Raw genomic sequence first — 15452 nt, 5'->3', positions numbered from 1 at the left:
TGTTATCAGACTGTCATCTTAAGAATTTGTTTGTTGGTTAGTGGCTATCAATATCTTAGTTTAGCCGAATTGGTGATAGCACCTGATGGAGTAAGAAACTGTTGGAGTAAGAAAATGGTGTCATTTTGCTAACGTGTTTAGCTAATAGATTTACATATTGTGTCTTCCCTGTAAAACATTTAAAAAATCTGAAATGGTGGTTTTATTCACAAGATCTGTGTCTTTCATTGGGTGTCTTGGACTTGTGATTTAATGATATTTAGATGCTACTATTTAATTGTGACGCTATGCTAGCGATGCTAATCAGTGTGGGGGGTGTGGGGGGTGCTCCCGGATCCGGGTTAGGTACTCTGTAGAGGTTAAAGAACCGTCAGACCTAGAGTTCTGAAACTTTACAAACCTGTTCTAGAGCTCAGGTCGATTAAGCACGGTGAGTTATGTGGCTCTAGAAGGTTCTCGGACCGATAAAAAGCCTCGGTGCATTTGCATTGACTTCAATTCATTTTGAGCATTACAAAATGGTGACATTTAGAAAAGTCCCAGTGTTGCAAGACTAGGTGCATTGAAACCGGCTCGGCCCATAGAGACGGACCCCGACATTTCTGTCCGATAGCTCATTCAAGGACCCCGTAGCAAGGCATGGAAAAAAGTGGAATTTCAGCACCAATTAAGGTTTTGCTCGGGCACCGAATGACCTATCGAGCCGAAACTTGGGATTCGAGGTCGCCTCACATAGGGCTAAACATAATGTGAAAACTGGACCCGCAGCTAGAACATAACTACGTATTATTTGTTTTATTATGGTTTAAATGGAAGGCGCTGTGAATTTTGGGCCTGCTCTGAAATATGTGATAGTTGGCTTCTAAACGAGTTGGAAAAAGTGAGCTTGGAGTCAGATGGTATCAGTTTGGTGTCTGAAAATATCTAATTGGCTGATGGACACTGACTTGCTAGTTGACTTTTGGGCATTTGCAATATGTTTCAACAGTGAAAAACCACCAAAATAGCATTCTGAAATCACCACTAAAAATGACATCACCATAGCCGTGCCGAGTTCAACGAGATGCCCCGCTTGACCGTAGCTTGCTCGGTCTGAGCGCAGCGACAGTGACAAGAAGATGACCCTTGACCTACATTTCAAGTCTTTTGCTTTTGGGAGACAGAGAGAGAACTGTTAAGGTTTAGAAGCACAATTTGACCTCAGGAACGTTCCTAAGGTCTCTGTGCAAGCCTAACATTGACCGTGTGGCATTAACCCTTAACAGTTAAAAGAAGGTGTTTACATCAAACAGTTTACAATGACATCTCACCCCATAGGAACACATTGCCTGCACCCCTAAATTCAACCTGAAGCCTATGTGGGTTATGAATGTCTTATGAAACCTGTCTTCAATGACAATCCATCAAGCCACTATGAGGTCTACCTGTGTCGATTCTAAGCTTCCTGGAGCAACCGGAAGTGGTTAAATCACCCTAAAAGTGTTTTGCCATACCCAACCAGCAGTTTGTGATATATAGTGCATTCAACCCTGTGTAAATCAGTCAGTTCTTAACGTATAGACTTAAAACTCAGGATTCTGTAAAAGCATACCCCGATCAGGATATGTATTTACTTTTAGCTTCCTGTGCCAACCGGAAGTGCCTTAAAATGGGGTCATAGGTGCTGTTTCGAAGGTTTAAAAAGTCAGATCTTTCCAAAACTTTAAATGTGTGAATCGGTCAACCCTCATGAACTGTAAATCAGTAATTTCGCTAAACAGATGTCAAAGAAAAGCTCTCTCACACACACACACACACACACACACACACACACACACACACACACACACACACACACACACACACACACACACACACACACACACACACACACACACACACACACACACACACACACACACACACACACACACACACACACAGCAAGGATGGAGTGAAAAAGTATGGTGCTTAAAGACACACAGAGCCTTAAATGCTTTTAGGGGGGATCCAGACTTCCATACCCGCTCTGGGAGCGCTATACTAACGCCCCAAATCAATGGGTGCTGGCCTGAGTGATTTATGGAGGTTTTCAAAAAATATTCTGTTTTTTCTTCTGGAAAATATTTTATGTTTTTTCTTCTCGAGTCAATGGCCTGAGTGATTTATGGAGGTTTTCAAAAAATATTCTAAGTCCAAACTTTTCATGCACCTGGTATTTTTTTGGGGTTACCAGGCATCATTTTTCAGAACGGTTGAAATTGCTTTTAGGGGGCATCCAGAGTGTCACATGACCGGATGAGGTAACTATTCTTGTTCTTCTTGTAACTTTCCGGTAGGCTAGAAGCTTTCCGGTGTTTTGCTGCTCGACACAGGTCGACGCAGGTATTGCACTTGATTTATCGTTATCGTAACCGTAGGTGCAGCCAAGTGGAAATACGAAAGCTTTCTAGCTATTTCGCACTGACGGTAATTTGAACACAAGAACGTTTCTAGTGAAAAGGTGCTTACACTCAGAGCCATGTATTTACACTCAGCCACCCTAGCCTTATTACGGGTTAACGTTTTGGTAATTTTGGTTGGCCAACAAAATGTAAGACTATAATGACTGCATACGTTTCCCCAAATGTTATACGAAAAAAAAATGTTTTGTTATTGACGGACAATGGCAAGGCTGCCATTGTATTTTCAGTTACATTCTGTTCAATAAAAATGGTTTACACGTTTATTTTTTAAGAAATACATGGAACTACAACCGAATAAAACACCACTAACCATCATGCATTGCTTACATTCATTCTATCCTGAAAAGTCTGTTCAGAAAAATCGAAAACAGTACATATAGGCATAAAACCACAATGTTTTAATAGGGATTAAATAAAGACAATATATATATAACCTCTTATGGTTAAATGGTTAAAAAAAGACAAAATATCTATATATTCATAACGTAAAATAAATAAATACAGGCGATCGCGTCTATGGTTGTTGCAACGGCTTGTGTGTCGCCTACTGGTTAAATTCGTGTCTTTTCACACGAATTAAGTAGCACAGAAATTCGTGTATTTTCGCACGAATTAAGTAGCACAGAAATTCGTGTATTTTCAAACGAATTGAACCACCCCAAAAATGCACAAAAACGTACGAAATCTGCTGAAATACATTTTGTACATATATGCGCGAATTGATTGTGAGGCTGGGCTGGATGAAGCCAATGCCAAGCGTCATGTCTGGAGGAAACCTGGCACCATCCCTACGGTGAAGCATGGTGGTGACAGCATCATGCTGTGGGGATGTCTTTCAGGAGCAGGGACTGAGAGACTAGTTAGGATCGAGGCAAAAATGAACAGAGCAAATTACAGAGAGATCCTTGATGAAAACCTGTTCCAGAGCGCTCAGGACCTCAGACTGGGGGCAAAAGTTCACCTTCCGACAGGACAACGACCCTAAGCATACAGCCAAGACAATGCAGGAGTGGCTTCGGGACAAGTCTCTGAATGTCCTTGAGTGGCCCAGCCAGAGCCCAGACTTGAACCCAATCCATCATCTCTGGAGAGACCTGAAAATAACTTTGGAGCGACGCTCCCCATCCAACCTTACAGAGCGTGACAGGATCTGCAGAGAAGAATGTGAGAAAGTCTAAAAACTAAAACTGAAGGGGCACAAGTTTCAACAGAGGGGGCTAAGCCCCCTTTTGCCCCCTTGTGGAGCTGGGTAAGGTTCACACATTCTCAGTTGTCATACTGGTAGGCTATATTTACTTTTACTTAACAGAAAATGACTCAAGTAAAAGTTAGTCACCCAGTAAGATACTACTTGAGTAAATGTCTAAAAGTATTTGGTATTAAATATACTTAGTTATAAAAAGTAAATGAAATTGCTCAAATATATAAGTATAAATAATTCAACATTCCTTAAAATAAAATTACAGATAGCCAGGGGCACACTCCAACACTGACATCATTTACAAATGAAGCATTTGTGTTAGTGAGTGCGCCAGATCAGAGGCAGTACGGATGACCACGGACATTCTCTTGGCAAGTGTGTGAATTGAACCATTTTCCTGTCCTGTTAACTTATGAAGTAAAAAGTACATAATTTTCTTTAGAAATTTAGTGGAGTAAAAGTTCAATATAAATAGTAAAGTACATAAACCTCAAACTACTTAAATAGTAATGTAAAGTATTTTAGCAGGAAACCTGCGCCTACTCCCTGTACTTACCGTGGAGAGCGGGAGTACGGGCAGACACCGTGTTACGCAATAGAGCGCACGGTGTCTCCTGTACGCGTGCATAGCCCGGTTCGGTACATTTCAGCTCCACGTATCGGCCGGGCTAGACTGAGCATTGAGCCGTATGTCATGAAGCCGGCCCAACGCATCTGGTCACCAGTGCGTCTCCTCGGGCCGGTGTACATGGCACCAGCCTTACGCATGGTGTCCCCGGTTCGCCTACATAGGCCGGTGCGGGTCATTCCACCTCCCCGCACTGGTCAGGCGACGGGGAGCATACAACCAGGTAAGGTTGGGCAGGCTCGGCGTTCAAGGGAGCCAGTACGCCTGCACGGTCCGGTATTTCCGGCGCCACCTCCCCGCCCCAATCCAGTACCACCAGTGCCTCCTCCACGCACTAGCTATATGGTGCGTGTCTCCAGCCCTTTACCACCAGTGTCTAAACCACGCACCAAGCCTCCTGTGTGTCCCCAGAGTCCTGTGCGTCCTGTTGCTGCTCCCCGCACTAGCCCTGAGATGCGTGTCCCCAGCCCGGTGCCACCAGTCCCGGCACCACGCACCAGGCCTACAGTGCGCCTCAGCCGGCAGGAGTCTGCCGTCTGCACAGCAATGACTGAACTGCCCGTCTGCCAAGCGCCATCTGAGCCATCCGTCTCCCCAGCGCCATCTGAGCCATCCGTCTCCCCAGCGCCATCTGAGCCATCCGTCTGCAATGAGCCTGCAAAGCCGCCCGTCTGCCATGAGCCTGCAAAGCCGCCCGTCTGCCATGAGCCCACTGAGCCGTCCGCCAGACAGGAGCCGCTAGAGCCGCCAGCCAGACAGGAGCCGCTAGAGCCGTCCGTCAGACAGGATCTGCCAGAGCCGCCAACCAGACAGGATCTGCCAGAGCCGCCAACCAGACAGGATCTGCCAGAGCCGCCAACCAGACAGGATCTGCCAGAGCCGCCAACCAGACAGGAGCAGCCAGATCAGTCAGCCAGCCATGAGCAGCCAGATCCGTCAGCTAGCCATGAGCAGCCAGATCCGTCAGCTAGCCATGAGCAGCCAGATCCGTCAGCTAGCCATGAGCAGCCAGATCCGTCAGCTAGCCATGAGCAGCCAGATCCGTCAGCTAGCCATGAGCAGCCAGATCCGTCAGCTAGCCATGAGCAGCCAGATCCGTCAGCTAGCCATGAGCAGCCAGATCCGTCAGCTAGCCATGAGCAGCCAGATCCGTCAGCTAGCCATGAGCAGCCAGATCCGTCAGCTAGCCATGAGCAGCCAGATCCGTCAGCTAGCCATGAGCAGCCAGATCCGTCAGCTAGCCATGAGCAGCCAGATCCGTCAGCTAGCCATGAGCAGCCAGATCCGTCAGCCAGCCATGAGCAGCCAGATCCGTCAGCCAGCCATGAGCAGCCAGATCCGTTAGCCAGCCATGAGCAGCCAGATCTGTCAGCCAGCCATGGGCCGTCCCTCAGTCCGGAGCTGCAGTCCCTCAGTCCGGAGCTGCCATTCCTCAGTCCGGAGCTGCCATTCCTCAGTCCGGAGCTGCCCCTTACCCTGGTGCTGCCCCTTATCCTGGTGCTGCCCCTTACCCTGGTGCTGCCCCTTACCCTGGTGCTGCCCCTTACCCTGGTACTGCCCCTGACCCTGGTACTGCCCCTGACCTTGGTACTGACCCTGGTACTGCCCCTGACCCTGGTACTGCCCCTTACCCTGGTACTGCCCCTTAGTCCGGAACTGCCCCTTCATGCAATGGGGTTAATGTGGAGGGGGGTCGTTTGGAGGAAGCCTAGGGGGTGGTTAGGTACTGTGGTGACGTGGGGACCGCGACCAGAGCCGGAGCCACCACCGTGGATGAAAGCCCACCCAGACCCTCCCCTAGACTGTGTATGGTGCGCCCGGAGTTCGCGCCTCAAGGGGGGGGTTATGTCACGCCCTGGCCTTAGTATTCTTTGTTTTCTTTATTATTTTAGTTAGGTCAGGGTGTGACATGGGGAATGTTTTTGTTTTGTTGGTTTTGGGTGTTGTTTATGGTAAAGGGGTTGTTGTATAGTATATGGGTTTGTGTGGAGTACATGTTTCTAGTGTTGTCTATGTATGTTTAGTTGTCTAGGAGAGTCTATGGTTACCTGAATGAGTTCCCAATTAGAGACAGCTGATTTCGGTTGTCTCTGATTGGGAGCCTTATTTAGGGTAGCCATAGGCTCTCATTGGTTGTGGGTAATTGTCTATGTAAAACGTTAGTAGCCTGTATGTTTGTGCACAACGTTTGTAGCTTCACGGTCGTTTTGTTGTTTTGTTGTTTTGTTAAAGTGTTTTTGTGTCGTGTTCATCTTCGTGGTATAATAAAAGAAGATGGCTTATTTTCCAACTGCTGCATTTTGGTCCGTTAATCCGCCGCACGATCGTGACAGTGCATCAGAATATATATATTTTTTTATGTCAGTCACTGACAGTCACTGAATTAGCCCATGTCGGCTAAACATTTTTAGATTGGTAAAGCCCTGGTATATCCAGGGATGGGCAACTGGAGGCCCTCCGTTTTGCAGCCCCACGGATCAATTTCCCAAAGAATAAAAATCAAAAACATGAATATGTCGGGGGTTTTTCAACTGACTGTTGAGTTAGAATTGTAGAACACTAGGGATGTGCACCTTTCCCTTTCAAGAAAATTCAATACGTACAGTACATTTAAATGAAGAAAATAAACACATTAAAAGCATTTCTGTGAAGCGTTATGATTAACAAGGACAAGTTTGATGTTGGATAACAAACTTTAATGCATGCTAAAGACAGATGAAAGGCAACATTTGTACTCAGGGTTTGGCGGGACTTTTCAAAATACATCATGACTAGGTCACAGAGAGGAAGTTTCCATGTCATTCTGCAGCTTGCAGTACATCGTGGTCTCATGGCCTACTCTTAGGCGTAACCATTATATGTGTGTTTTACAAATGTGGGTTTTCAAGTTTAATTTAATGTTGTTAAGAATATCTTAATTCGCTCTATAAGTTAAGAATGTTTATTTTTGCTTAAAGTTTTCAACTGCCTGTATGTATTGGAGCTATTGATACTCACAGACTCTCATCTGCTGCCAATAAATCAAGAGATTTACATTTCAAGTACCACCAGCAGAGCTTTTGAAGTAAGGGGCCATGTTCAGTACGCACACGATGTGGAAGGATGCAGATAGAAATGCATGCTATTCCCACCTGGAAGCGGGAACTATGGAATTTTTCCCAAATGATGGACACTTACTTTACATTCGTGGCAGGGCTGTAGACAAAATCAATTCTAGTGTCAAGTAAGACAACTGAGATAGCCTATGATTCAATAAGTAAAATATTTAATCCAACATTCAAGGAAATGCATGAGTGATATTTTAATGAGCAACCTGTCAAAATAGGTTCCAGAATTATCAGATTTTCAGAGAATTTGCCAACATCTTTGTGCATTTTGGGCTATAGGCTATACTATTCACTATCTGAGGCGGTGGGAACTCAAAACACTTAGGGTGTTTTTCCATAATAGTCCTCTTTAAAATGACCAATGTCAGTCCTCTTTAAAGTGAACTCTGAGGTATTTATTTTTGCAAAAGTACTCAGTTCTCTTTGTATTCACACTGCCCTTGCCTTTGAATGAGGACTCACTCTTTTGCCAGTCCACTTCACCTATTTTATGAACAGAGTCCTCTTTGCATTCACATTGCTATGTTTAGAAAGGAACCAAGATCTTTTCTCAACATTCACTCTGGGTTTTACAAAGTAAATGGCTTGTCCTGCAGTCAGAATGCGTTATTGGAGAGCTAGATATACCTACTTACATTTTGGAAGCTAATAAGATTACATTTAGTTAAAATATGACACATAAATTGTAATCAAAAAATACTATTAACATGTACATTTCATTGGTAACAAAATAACTGCATAAGAAATAATGCTGTAATTGAAAATTGTACACCCAATATAGGCTACTGCCCTTTTAGGAGCTGGAATGGATTTTGTTCCCTATGTTGTGATTCTCATCATTCTGTTGTCTTCTCACACTATTCAAACCCCACAATCAATAAAGATTTGAGATATCAGCTGATCTAAGAAGGGCTATATAAATACATTTGATTTTAATTAACAGTTTATGAGGCTCTTAGACTATAGGTCACATATTGCAAACAAATAATCCGAACAAAAAACTCCACACATTTCGGAATTTCTGTAAATCCTTGGCAATTGCTAATCAATATCCAAAAACGGTACACTTTTTTTCTACAAACCTGCACATCATTATCTTCTCTCTTGTGATTCCAATGTGAGGGGTTATGGCAGGGGAAACGGTATTGCAGTATTCGAGTGTGTGGTGTGGGAATAATGACAAGCGAACCTGGGGAGCTTTGCGTTTACGTTGTCCTAAAAAAGGGAACCGGCCCGCAGAATTCAAGCGAACAGAACAGACCATCGCTGGAGTTGGTCTCAGTTCGGTTTACTTTGGGGACTCTTTTGAGGAATCTGAGTTCTTTTGGAGTGTTCACAAAAATTTAAGCGAACCACACTGAGTACACAAAAAATTGTCTGAAAGGGACCAAGTGTGAAAACACCCGTAGCTAGATTGCGGCAACTCTAAATATGATATTATTGATAAATTAATAAATTAGCCTACATGGCTATCAGTAAATGTAGCCTAATGTCCTACAAAAACTTTCCCGCGCCAGGCCTAGGCTACTTGATGTGGGCCTGTTAACTGCAAATGGCGCATTCCGTTCCGCAGGCGCGTCAAAACCATACTAACTACAGCCAACTCCGGTTGTAAAGTGGTGCCATGAGCTCAATATTAAGAGGTGAGAAATACATTGTATTCTCACCAGTGGCTCTCCTCTCTGTAACTAGAACAACGGTAGTTGCTTTGAAAGATGTATTTTCCCCACAATAGCATTTTGATCAACGGTCATATATGCATGTGCTTTTCAGAATGCATCTCTCCCTCATCCGATGGCCCACACGCGTTTATCGAAGGAAGAATGATTACTGGGTAACTCTGACATTAACCAAACTGGAACTGTGAGTACTGCTTAGAGCACAGTTAATGTACTGCCACTAGTAAATGTACCGTTCGAACTACAATTTATGAACACTTGCCAAATTAAAAAATTTGATTTGTTATACTGTTAACCACCGCTACCTCAGCTGAGCGTAGTTTTCTGTCGGAGTTGTTATCTAATTTGTGTTCTTTCTTTTTATAATGCAGGAGTTCGTTTTCAACTCACTCAGTATCGTTAGTCTGAATGCTAGGGGTTTGAGAGATCTTACAAAAAGGAAAGCCTTATTTTTATATTGTAAACGCAGTAACGCAGATTTTCTCCTTCAGGAAACTCATTCGCGTGAAAGTGATTTGAAATTTTGGAAATCACAATGGGGAGACGTGGCCTATTTCATTCATGGATCAAACCATTCTGCTGGTGTTTTGACACTTATCACACGTTTAAAGGTGACATTCAAGAATCCACATCTTCACAGGATGGGAGATGGGTCATAGTAACTGTAAAACTTGACAATACTATTTTCATCATTTGTAATGTATACGGACATAACTCACATGTTCCAAATAAGACCCTTTTTACTCAATTTACCAGGAAAGTACAGGATTTACGCAAGAAATACTTAGAGGCTTTTCTAATTATTTCAGGAGATTTTAATGAAACACCTGATGAATCTGTTGATCGTTTTCCTCCTAGAACGAGTCAAAGCCCTCAAAATAGCAGTATTATCACTACATTATGCAAGGATCTCTGTGTTGAGGATGCCTGGCGTTATTTCAATCCGGATGCAAAGGGTTATACCTGGACCAACAAAACTATGTCACCTAAATCTAGAGTAGATTTATTTCTAATTTCCTCCGTTTTGTTACAATTTGTTATAGATGTAGATCATCAATCAGTTGGCTTCCTTTTCTGATCATCACTTGATTTCCCTGAATTTACAAGCTACTAAAAAATAAAAAGGTACTCGAGGATATTGGAAATTAAACAACACAGTTCTTAAAGATCCTATTCTCATTCGAAACATCAAATCGTTAGCCAAATATATTTTTGCAAGAAAATACTTGGGCCATGGAAGTAGATGGGAAGTTTTCAAATATGAAGTCAGAGTTGTAGCCATTAAACGTGCCAAAGAGCTGATGCACTTAAAGAACCACTTTTTGATGCACTTAGAGAAAAAGAGTTGATGTACTTAAAGAACCTTAGAAAAAAAGAGATGATGAGCAAGCTTGACAGTATTCTAAGGAAAGATAATCTTTCTCAAGAAGAAGAGTCTGTATTTAAGTCTTTACAACTAGAATTGGAACAGCTTTACATAGATCTGGAAAAGGATGCCTTTGTAAGGTCACGAGCAAAATGGATTGAAGAGGGGGAAAGAAACACTAGTTACTTTTTTGCACTTGAAAAGAGAAACTACAAAAGAAAATTGATAACTGCACTCAACGTGAATGATGTTTTATGCAGAAATCCCATTACAATATCAACATTTGTCAATTCCTTTTATGAAAACCTTTACAACTCACAATGTCAGGAAGATGGTTGTGACATTTGCCACATTCAGAATTATGTCCCTGTAATTATGTCCCTGTAATTGAGGATGATTTCCACTCAGTTTGTGATTCACCTGTGTCAATTGAAGAAATTAGAGAGGCTCTGAATTCAATGAAAAAAGGGAATTCAATAGACAGTTGAATTCAATAGACAGTTTTGGGAGTTACTAGAATACCCTATTTTAATGTGTTTCAAGATTGCATTAAAAAATGTGAAATGGTCTCCACTATGAAACAGGGCCTTATTTCACTGATTCCGAAGCCCGTTAAAGACCCTTCTCTCATTGACAATTGGAGACCAATTACTTTATTAAATATTGATTACAAATTGATTGCTCTGGTTTATGCCAAAATATTAATGAAAGGAATAGATACCATTATAAATGAGACTCAAACCGGATTTATGAAAGGCCATCAAAAAAGCTCTAGCATTTGTTTCGTCTTGGACCTTCTAGATTTGTCACGTTCGTCGTTTGGATGAAGAGAGGAGGACCAAGGCGCAGCGTGATAAGAATACATTCTTCTATTTATTTAACGAACCGAAGAACACTTAAACAAACTATGCAAACAACAAACGAACGTGAAGCTTTATATTAAACAAGTGCATACACAGGCAACTTACATATAGACATAGACAATAAACCACAACCCACAATACAAAACAGGCTACCTAAATATGGTTCCCAACGCAAAACACCTGTCTCTGATTGAGAACCATATCAGGCCAAACACAGAAATAGACAAACCAGACAAACAACATAGAATGCCCACACAGATCACACCCTGACCAACCAAAACATAAAACGTACAAAGCAAACTCTGGTCAGGGCGTGACAAGATTATTCAGATGCAATTGACTCAGATGCGGTTATCTTATTTTTAGACTTCTGTAAAGCCTTTGACACAATTGAACATGAATGAGAATAGCAATAGATCCCTTGCATTGCATTTAAGGAAGGGGGTGAGGAGAGAGGACGTGCGGAATTGAGGAAAGATTTAAGGTTCACCCCCAAGTGTCACAACCTACCTCTTCATTTATATCCATTAGCAGGGTGCCTTCAGCCGCCCCACTCAAAGGTCAAAAACGTTCAGATGGCTTGAATCGTAAATAAGTATGTGATAATAGATAAGTTAACCAACGTAACAATGCTAATTAAATACACTTAGGATAAAAAAACAGCATACATTTATGTTACAAGGGTTGGTAAAAACATTATTAGATGCTTTATTGTTAATGGTATCTCACTAAAGAGAGAAAGCACTATATCTGACCTACATTATAAAATACTACTCCCCCCAGTCATCCACAAGCAATAGGTTGATAGATTTATCAGTGTAGGGTAAAGATATCAAGACACTGATCCAAGGTCATTGTCTATGGACAAGGTTTGTATTTTCCCCACTAGGCTAATGGTTAACATTAGGATTTTGACACGGTAAGCTGATCCTATATCTGTGTCTAAGGAGAACTAACTGGTAAAGGAGAACCAATGAGAATAGCCTACAGAAGGTATTCCCAAACTGGGGTATGCGTACACCCAGGGGTGCGTGCAATGCTGTCGGGGGTACGCCAAATAAAAATGTGATTCACATTAAAGAAATCTTCATTTCCAAACAGTCCATTTCAATTTTACAAGAGGGCTATACATTTGGTGAGTTTTTTTTCTTGCCTGAGTAGCCTCGTTTCATTTCCAAAAATAAAATTAAACCATCTAGTGTTGAGTGAAATAGATCTAAATCTAGGATTACAGGGACTCTCCGCAACTATATTCAATGTGCAGGACAGAATTGAGGCTATGATTAAGAAGTTGGAGCTCTTCTCTGTCTGCATTAACAAGGACAACACGCAGGTCTTTCCATCACTGTATGATTTTTTTTGTGTGCAAATGACCTCAAGGTTACGGACAATGTCAAATGTGATATAGCGAAGCACCTGAGTGAGTTGGGTGCTCAATTACGCAGGTACCTTTCCCGAAACGGATGACACAAACAACTGGATTCGTTATCCCTTTCATGCCCTGCCTCCAGTCCACTTACCGATATCTGAACAAGAGAGCCTCATCGAAATTGCAACAAGAGGTTCTGTGAAAATGTAATTTAATCAGAAGCCACTGCCAGATTTCTGTATTGGGCTGCGCTCAGAGTATCCGGCCTTGGCAAATCGCGCTGTTAAGACACCGATGCCCTTTGCAACCACGTACCTATGTGAGAGTGGATTCACGGCCCTCACTAGCATGAAAACAAAATACAGGCATGCGTTTTACGTGTCCCCAACCTATTTTTCTTTTGTTTGTAACTTTTTCTAAACTTATTTTGTACATAATGTTGCCGCTATCGTCTATTATGACTGGAAATAACTCCTAGACATCAGGACTGCGATTACTCACCACGGACAAATGGAATCCTTTTTTTCCTTTCACGACTCTGACGAGCCCGATGCGAAGGATATTCTGCTTTCTCTGGAACAGGCCCAGATCCCCGCGATTTGCGTGAAGTGGAGGCGGAGAAAAAGGGGCCGAAGGGCGGGCCTTCTGGGGGCCTTCTGGGAATTCGCGGGCGATCGAATAAACCCCCACTTCCCTTCATTCTGCGAGCAAACGTGCAATCTTTGGTGAATAAAATCGACGAGTTACACGGAAGATTAAAATACCACCATTCACAAGGCCGCAGGGCCAGAAGGATTACCAGGATGTGTACTGCGAGAATGCGCTGACAAACTGGCAAGTGTTTTCACTGACATTTTCAACCTCTCCCTGTCTGAGTCTGTAATACCAACATGTTTTAAGCAGACCACCATAGTGCCTGTGCCTATGAACACTAATGTAACATGCCTAAATGACTACCGACCCTGATCAAGACAAAGGAGATTATTATTATTATTATTATTATTATTTTATTATTATTTATTACAAAAAACACAAGGAAGGGGTAACATTAAAGTATTAGAACATGAAGGACAAACAATACAGCATCAAGACACTATCAAACATGTATCAGTCTTTCCGCAACAGAGCCATCCTTATGTGTGAGGGTGCGTGTGCATGATTGTGATAAAAAAATATGTCATAGTTTCCTTTTTCATGATCACAATCTTGTGAAACCCGAACCCTCCAAGATCCCCCCACAGTTCCCCAATAGCTGACCCTCAACCATTCGAGACCCCTCCCACAGTCCCCCTCCCGGAAGAAAAAAAATACAATTAATTAAATTCCCCACCCCCAAGAACCCCCCAATGCACCAACAACCAAGATAATGAACTAAAGAGAAAAAAGGAAAAGACAGAAGAAAACAGCAAACAACAATAAAAATAAAAAAATAAAAAAAGGACATCAAGGACAACTGAAATCATAACAGCAATGCCTACTGTATATGTTTGTGTGCATGTCTGGCACTATTACATGTATGTGTGTGTTCTTGTATGTGTTTATTTGAATGAGAGTGTGTGTATATGCATGTGTACAGACACCTGCACGGCATCAGCCTCAGGCAAACCGGAATTAGTTGTAAAAACACTGCCACTTAGTGTCATTCAAATGTACTTTTATTATGTTTTATTTTGACTTTTTTCCCCCTTTATCTTTTGACCATCATTCTCTCTCTCACACAGCAACTCCACTCCCACTTGTTTCCAGCTTCCCTCAGCCCATCCCATCTATCTCTGCTGGCCACCCACTTCGTGTTTCTAAGAAAACATATCTTTCAACTATGCTATGATGTTTAATAACGTACAATTTCAATCTATCTAATCAAATAGAATCTACAGATTGCGTGTTGAAGATAAATATGTTTACTAAGAGTATTAGTATATTAGTAATTGACTGACCCGGTCTCTCCAGATCTCCTAACAGTACTATTTCTAGGGTCAATTTTAGATCAATGCAATGCATTTTCAGCCATTCCTGAACCTGAGACCAGAAACAGGCTACCTGAGGGCAATACCAAAATAAATGGTCTATTGATTCTGTATCCTCACAACAAAATCTGCAGAGCTTCAATGATTTTATGCCACAAATATTCAACATTTTGTTGGTGGCAAGAATTCTATATAATAGTTTTAGCTGAAAAGCACAAAGTCTTGAATCTTTGCGTTGTTTTATATATCAACTCATATGGAATCGGTGCATCAAAAATCTCTTCCCAACGATTTTGCAATCTGTATGGCACAGTTGTCAACATCCTGGTTGTCAAATTAAACTTTTTATTCCTCCGCCAGTTTTTATGCTTTATATTGGGCAGACAGACCAGTTAAAGGAGATGATTGTGAACTACAGGAAAAATAGGACCGAGCACGCGCCTTTCTCATCGGCGGGGCTGTAGTGGAGCAGGTTGAGAGCTTCAAGTTCATTGGTGTCCACATTACCAACAAACTAACATGGTCCAAGCACACCAAGACAGTCGTGAATGACAAAACCTATTACCCCCCTCAGGAAACTGAAAAGATTTGGCATGGATCCTCAGATCCTCAAAAGGTTCTACAGCTGCACTATTGAGAGCATCCTGACTGGTTGCATCACTGCCTGGTATGGCAACTGCTTGCCTCTGACCGCAAGGCACTACAGAGGGTAGTGCGAACAGCCCAGTACATCAAGCCAAGCTTCCTGCCATCCAGGACCTCCATACCAGGCTTTGTCAGAGGAAGGCCCTAAAAATTGTCAAAGGCTCCAGCCACCCTTGTCATAGA

This window comes from Salvelinus fontinalis, chromosome 36 (genome assembly GCF_029448725.1).
Source record: "Salvelinus fontinalis isolate EN_2023a chromosome 36, ASM2944872v1, whole genome shotgun sequence".
Classification (NCBI taxonomy): Eukaryota; Metazoa; Chordata; class Actinopteri; order Salmoniformes; family Salmonidae; genus Salvelinus; species Salvelinus fontinalis.
This window is presented reverse-complemented; position numbering follows the sequence as displayed.